The sequence below is a fragment of the Anguilla anguilla genome, chromosome 17 (assembly GCF_013347855.1).
Source record: "Anguilla anguilla isolate fAngAng1 chromosome 17, fAngAng1.pri, whole genome shotgun sequence".
NCBI classification, from domain to species: domain Eukaryota; kingdom Metazoa; phylum Chordata; class Actinopteri; order Anguilliformes; family Anguillidae; genus Anguilla; species Anguilla anguilla.
In genome coordinates, this window is record NC_049217.1 from 3,242,045 (window position 1) to 3,249,311 (window position 7,267).

At 45.3% G+C, this 7,267-nt stretch overlaps 1 long non-coding RNA gene across 1 annotated transcript; it reads left to right on the forward strand.

The window, feature by feature from the left end:
- Positions 1-4,648: 4,648 nt before the first annotated feature.
- On the forward strand, positions 4,649-7,267 carry LOC118216783. The gene is made up of 2 exons (XR_004763068.1): positions 4,649-5,015; positions 5,785-7,267. It is a non-coding gene; the product is annotated as an uncharacterized LOC118216783 (long non-coding RNA).

The window sequence follows — 7,267 nt, forward strand, 5'->3', positions numbered from 1 at the left end:
GGGGAGAGGGGGAGGGAGGGAGAGGAGGAAAGCCCCGTGCCATCTCGTTTTAAAACACGCTTTTGTCTTTACTTTCGCCGCTCGGTTCGTTCTGGTTCTCTCCGCGCCCCGAAAACCGCTCGGTCACATCCGCTACATCCCACCCCCCCCCACTGCCCCTCCCCCCCCCCCCCCACTGTCCTCCCGCTGGCCTCCTGTACGGCAGGGCGTCCGTCTGTCCGTCTGCGTTTGCCTGTCGGTCCGGCTCAGAGGTGACACCTTACAGTCTTAATGCACACAGAGATCTTTCGGCTTAAACCCCGCCCCCAAAGCACTTCCAACTGCCACACCTGCTCCGAGGTGAATGAAAGTCTTAAACGCGATCAGGTGACCGAACTCCCTGTCAACCAACATGCGGTTGCCATGACAGAAGGGGGGGGTTTTGTGGAGGGGGAGCGGTCCTAGAAATTCTCCCACGGGGACAGCGCAGGTCCTGCATTCGCAAGGCATCTCGCGTAGGGGTGCTTTTCCAGGATCAGTTTTGGCTTTTGACTTTAAATGCATAAAATTAGCATGTGGACGGGAGAAGACTGATCTCAGGTCAGCCCTCCTGCTCCGAGACGCTTTCTGAATACAGGCGCAGTTCCTGCCTCTTGGAAAATTGACTAGCTTGCAGCTGTCTGTGCTAACACCCCCCCCCCCCCCCACACACACACACACACACACACACCCCTTGCTGTGTGGCTATTCTCCAATCAGGATCAAGCCATCCAAACTGGCGGCTCAGCAGGGAATCCCACCTAAAGTACTTAATGCATTCATCACTTGTCTCCATACATTCCATTCATCCATCCCGATACCCCTTTGCTGCTGCCCGTCTAATAGAAAGATTTTATATATTTATATCTCTATCAACGGTCTTACTTGTGGCTAGTGTGTCCAGCAAAGCATTGTGGGTATTGTAGTAAAACTGGAACTACGTCTTAACTGAGAAGCACCCCCAGTTTGGCACGTCAGAACTACTGTGAGAGCTCCATTGGCTCACACCGTTTGCCGCGGTGCAGGGCCTCGCCCCTCCCTGTCTGCGCCATATTGGAACCGCAGTACCTGTTAAAGTGGAGGAAACGAGAACCAACCGGCTTCACCGGGGGGCGGAGCCTGTAGACACGGGGTAAATGTCAGACTCAGACTAAAATACTGTTTTTTTTGTTTGTTTGTTTGTTTTTTTTAATCGTCATGGCGCACTGAGGGACAGCGCGGCGGTAGTGCTTTGCGGATTGTTTATATTATTTTTGTGCTCGTGGCCTAAAATGCCTTCAGCTTTGTAAAAAAAAATAAACAAGATTTTCTTATTTTTCTTATTGGTCGTGGGGCATCGGGGGGGGGGGGGGGGTGTTGCTGCAGCATTACTAAACCCCGCCCTCAGCCCCCCAGGAAAAAAAAAAAAACTAAACACAAGACTAGAGCAGTCGGGAGAATGAAAGCCAAGCACACTTCTGAAAAGAGGAATTCTAAGTCACTTGTATCATTCCCTAATTTTGTTACGGAGAGTCGCTGTCCCGTGTGACAGGTGTGATGCTGTGGTGTGAACCGAACAAACAGCGATAAAGGTTTTTGTTTAACCGTTACTTGTTGCTTTCTGTCATTCCTGTACCGTCGCTGCACGTTTGTCTCGTACGTCGTTCTCTTTCTCCGTCGCATTGAGAAAAAGATTCTTCCGTCCCGCTCTCAAGAAAGGGACAGAAGAAAAAAATGTTTTAATTCAGTTCAGCTGTATCAAAATGTACAGTGGAAGGCCTTTACGACAAATCTGGCGGACGTCTGAACTTGTATCCACGGAAACGTGATCTAATATTCCGGTCTCTGCCTCAGGCTTGTGTAACTTTGGACTGTCTGAGTCACACATACTCCCATGTACCTGTTTTCTAAACATTGCCTTCGATTGAGGAACCTCATTCACATTATTTCAAAGGATCGAGTGTCCCTTAATGGCCTTATTTGCATCTTAAATTCTCCCCGGAGAAAGGTCTACTTTCCTATTAATGGCTGCCTTTACTCTTGAAGTTCAGTGAGTGCCGGATGCAGACTTTGTCTGACAGGAAGTTGCATCAGCTTCGTTAACATAAGTGGGCTTTTCAGGCACTATTTCACAAAAGCATCACCCTGAATAGTCTCCGGTGGGTATTCTGCCCCCTTCGTGTTTACTTGGGGCACGGTACCCGCAGTGGGCTCATTTGCCGCCACCCCCCCCCACCCCTCCAAAATCAGTTTGTAGCCATGGGAACGCGTGAGGTTCTCCCCAGTTTTGGCGCTGTAGAGTCCCTCCCTCGGATAATAAGAGAGACTGCTGTCGGTAAAGCTAAATGCTAACGGCCCACAGAATCATTTACAGTCTGAAAATCTGTTATATCCCAATTGACCAGGAAAAATCACATCCCTGTTTGGAGTCTGGAAGGCCTAGTGGACACACTACATATGTGCATATCAATTATCTACTGGAAGCAGGGCCAGACAGGCAGCTGCCTCGCTGCTCATGAATATTCATGAGCACCTGTTTTCACCAGGAGTCCACAGCATCAACAAGACAGGGAGAGAGCTTTGTTTTGGAGGGAAGGTTCACTTTTTTTTTTTTTTTTTACATTTTTTAAAATATTATTTCAGTTTTAGTCTTTGTTTTACATTGGTCCAGACAGTCCTTGAGAGCTATGGAGGACACTTTAGATGCTTACAGAAGTCTGGGATGACCAGTGAGCTTTACAGTGGCTGGTATTGGGGCCTTCAGGGTTCTTGGTCTATAACAAGAACATACACTCCAAAGCGGCAAAACATACACCGAAACTAAAATAATATATATTTTTTTAAAACGCCAGAAAACGAGCCATCTTTTAAAGTGTTAATGTGCTGAGTCACACTGTTTTCTCTCTTCCCTCAGTCTTGAGCACGCTATTCCCTCCTTTTCTCTTTCCCTTCTCCCTTTCCTTTCATCCTCGATTCCTCTCGTGACGCACTGTGAATGCCGTAGCCCGAACAGGAATATATAGGTCCGAAAATTTAAAAATGAAAAAAAACGATACTTTACTTTCTGCTAAAGGAGTAATTCTTTAGGATGTAGCTGAAGGCTATTTGAGTTATGTACGTATTTTAAAGAAAATGACATGAAATAAAGACATTAAGATGGAAAAACTGGGGGTGGGGGATGGGTGTCAAATTCGAGTGTTGAAAGTGGTCGTAGTGTCTGGGGTACTTCAGTTTGTTTTAATGCTCTGCTGTGACTAGAGACATTGAAGATAAGGGCTTGGGGGATTGTGATGTCATTGCTGAAAGTCTGACAAAAAAAAAGAAGGAAAAAGCACACCTCTGAATTGGAGCATCTGGGTGACGGGCGATGTCATTATTAGCTGAAAGACAGCTGCTGTCCCTTATGGTGAAGAATGATCGTTGTCATCCTATGTTCTCAAACGGCAATTATCGCAAACACATAACACATAACCCCTCAAATGTATTTTACATGGTTATCGGGACTTAAAGGCTATTGTACTGGCGATTAGTAGACTGGATTGGAAGCTTGCCAAATGGTAATGAATCCACAAAGATTGTATATGTAGGCAACGCATTGGGATGAAGTGTAGTTAAGGGTTTTGTTGAGCTGGGGCACACAGTTTTGCTGGTTGAACGCATCTTGTTTTCCAGTGACTCTAATTGCTGAACCAGGAGAACCGTCTAATAATGACCTCGCAGTGATGAACCGTGCTGGTTTTTAGTTTGTCTAGCTGTGAGGGGTGATTGGTGGAGACGGTGAGGGTTAGGGTTAGGTTGTGTCGAATAAGGGCTTTTCCCAGAGGAAACTCCTAAGTGGCCAGAGTACTGTGCTTTGACCGGTCTTGCATTAGCTGTGCACTGAAGCAGGGGGCTGGAGAAATGGAGAACAGGGACTCGTTTCCATAGTCCTGTCAGGTTAGGAACAGGCAGTCAGTAAATGTACCCGTTCCACAGCTGCGCAAGCTGTCCTGTAAAAAGGGAAGTGCTTATCTTGTGCCACAAGGGCGCTGGACAGTTTTTGCCCACATCGTTTCTCCAGAATCTTCCCCCACCCCACACACACACTCTCTCGCACCCCTGTCCCAAACACACACCGCTAGGTTGCTGAGGTTTCCCCTGAGTCCTCTCTCCTTTCTGCATCAATGTGACATTCCTTGTTCAATGCTCCCCCTCATCCAATGGATCACTCTTGATAAATGTCTACATTTCATTTTGAGCTTACAACTATTTTCTCTAATTCAGTATTCAGGCTACACAAATGGGGGGGAAAGGAATTGAACAAATATAAAAACCTGTTATCATGCGTTCCATTCTCAACATTTTATTTTTTGCTAAAAAAGTACCCAAATGTCCGAAATTCATCGACCAACGGTTGAGTTTAAAGACCAGGACTTGGTTCGCTTCTCTTGTCGTACGACAGCGCTTCAACTTGTCGTGACTCATTCTCCGGATTCAATAAAATTGCATTTTTAACCCATTTGCCTCTTGTGTTCATTGCACAGTTAATTTTTCAGTGATCGTGCGTGTTGTGGAAACAAGCTGTCTGGCGTCCTCCTGTCCAAGAAGAGTAGTTACTGTCTGCACTCAGTCATTCTCCCTTTTGTCCACAAATTGAAGTTCTAGAATATACGCACGTTCGGGTGGGGGCGGGGCGGGACGGGATTGATGTGCAGCGGAAGCAGTATCGGAAAGCACCCATCACATCTGTTTTTTTTTGGAGGCTCTAGTCGCTGAAGGTAGGCGGCAGGCGGCTGTCGCCGATTCCACGGTCGGATCTTCGTCGCAGCATTTTTTCCATCATGCTGGATATTTTGGTTTTAATGTTTTTCGCCGTTATTGGCCTGAGCTTCCTATCTTATATTATTTACATGCTTTGAGGAGTTGGTCGACACTGGGTGATCGCGAGATCGCTAGAATGACAACCACTGATGCGCATTGGGGGTTTTTTTTGTCAGTTTTTTTTCGGGTTTTTAGCAGCGTAGCTCCCCTAGGCAAAGGTAAGAGCCCCTTTTCCGTCTGCACAATTTATTTTGTAGCATTAACGAAAAATGCTGTTTTGCTCTTTTAAGACACTACGCGTTATAACTTAATTAAAATTAATGGAGTTTGACGGCTCCAAGGAAAAATATGGTAACGACGATTTGTATTGGAAAATAATGGCGTCTCATTGAAAATTATGACTCTGCATGATCTGGATTAAATGCGTAAATATATACGACTGTAGTTTATTACAGTATGCCCGGCAAGTGCGCGCTTTGTATGATATTGATCAATGCATAATAGCCTAATCGTATTTCTGTATTGGAGTTACTTGCGTTTGCAACGGATGGAAAATACGAATATCAGAATGATATGCTGTCCAGTTAGCGAGTTATTTGGAAATGCAGGAGCCATAGTCTGATGCTTTTGTGCTTATATAGCCTGATAGCTGCCAGTGAAGTGCTCCTTATCGACCTCACATCGAGCATACCGAAGACCACCGTAACACCCTACCAGAGGTTCTTCTTGCAAAAAACCTACGGGGTAAACCTTTGTGCCCTGTAGTTAAAAACAAGACGGTTGGATATGGTCAGGACTTAAAACTATTTATTTACGCTTATTATTTATTTAACTAATCTTTCTAAATGAGATATTTAATTCATAATAAAATGCTATCAGTTTCCTTCTGTTGGTAGTACTGAATGATAATTGTATCACATAGTATGGAATTTGGTTAATTTTGTAGAGAAAGGTGAGGTGTCCCTGTTTTTTTCCTGTGTTTGACAGGGTAGCGACAGCACCTGGCTGGATGACCAGGTGGGGGGAGAGGGAGGGATGAGGGTCTCGGCCTACATGGGTGGAGAGGCAGCCCTCTCTCCCTCCCTCACCCCCTGAAGATCCTTCCCCTCCAGGACCTACAAACGGTTCCCTCCTCTTCAGCGTACTCACCCGTAACCTCAGCCCGTTCTTTGAGCTCCATCCTGTCTTCACGCGTGTGGCTACAGTTTCTGCACAACATCTGTACACTACTCCGGTCCCGGCGAGCCGATGTGTGTCCCGGTTTTTGTTCCAACCAGACGGCTGAACACACGGCGTTGGTTCCCTCCTGTACACACTGGATTAAGCGGTTTGTGCTGATTAAATGGTTTAGAGCAGCGGTTGGTGTGAAATCGCGAAAATGGTCGGACTTCGCTGTGCACCACTTCTCGTTTTGCTTCGGTAGCTAGCCTTCGATTGTTTTTTTTTTTTTTAAGCTGTCGGTGGGAGAGTCCTGCTGTCTGTTGTGTTGTGTGAAGGGGCGGAGACCACAAACACAGTTTAAGTAAACAACCACACCATAGAGGCCACACAGGGCACCTCTGACCACAGCCTACACAGTAGAATCCGAATTTGTGATACTGAACAGTGTAATTCCATTCCTCTTACTCCGCAACTCGTTTTCCATAATGTGCTTTTCCGTTACCGTGAATGCACACTGCAAGTAAGTTCATAGCCTGAAAGATGAATTTTTATGGACAATCTAAGCGAGCTACATTGGATCCTGTCGTTTTTATATGACTGATGCACTTTATCACTCAGTTGAGTCTGCTGTTAGGTTGAACAGTAAGTCCAAATGGCATTTTGTTTTATGTTTTATTGAAAAGCTGGTGTAATGGGGTAAGGTTGGGGGGGTTGGGGAGCTTCTGCAATGTTCCTCTTCTCCAGACAGGGGGGTCTGACATTGTTTACCCAACCGCTGGATTTCTGTTTCCTGTCCTGTTCCCTCCACTGTACAGGTTTTTGCCATGGCTGGGATGGGATTGCTCAGTGAAACAAACGTAATGCCATTTGCAGCTGTAGCAGGAAATATAGTTTTGCTTTAAATTTGCACTGAATGATTCAATTTCATTCCCAGTTTTTTCCAAGCATGTTTGAGTAACATCGTGTAGGCCTAATTTATGTAGTATGCACTTCACATTTCCCCTCTTGTCCTATTCTCTCTCTGTCATTCCTTCTATTGAACATAATAAATACACATTCCAAAATAACAATTTCACAAATTTCTCAGTTGTATTAAATATACAGTATATTTTGTACTGATAAGCACAAATGTTTTACAGTAATGAGTCCTTTTTTGTGATTCTGACCCTTTGACCTGTCTTGACACACAGTGGCTTGTAATAAATCAATTGATCAATCTTTATTTAGTATTACTGCCTTTTACAGTCGTGGTTTTCAATGCTTCACGTTGGATATCTTCCCAAAGGAAATAAAACCCCCTGGTAAAGGA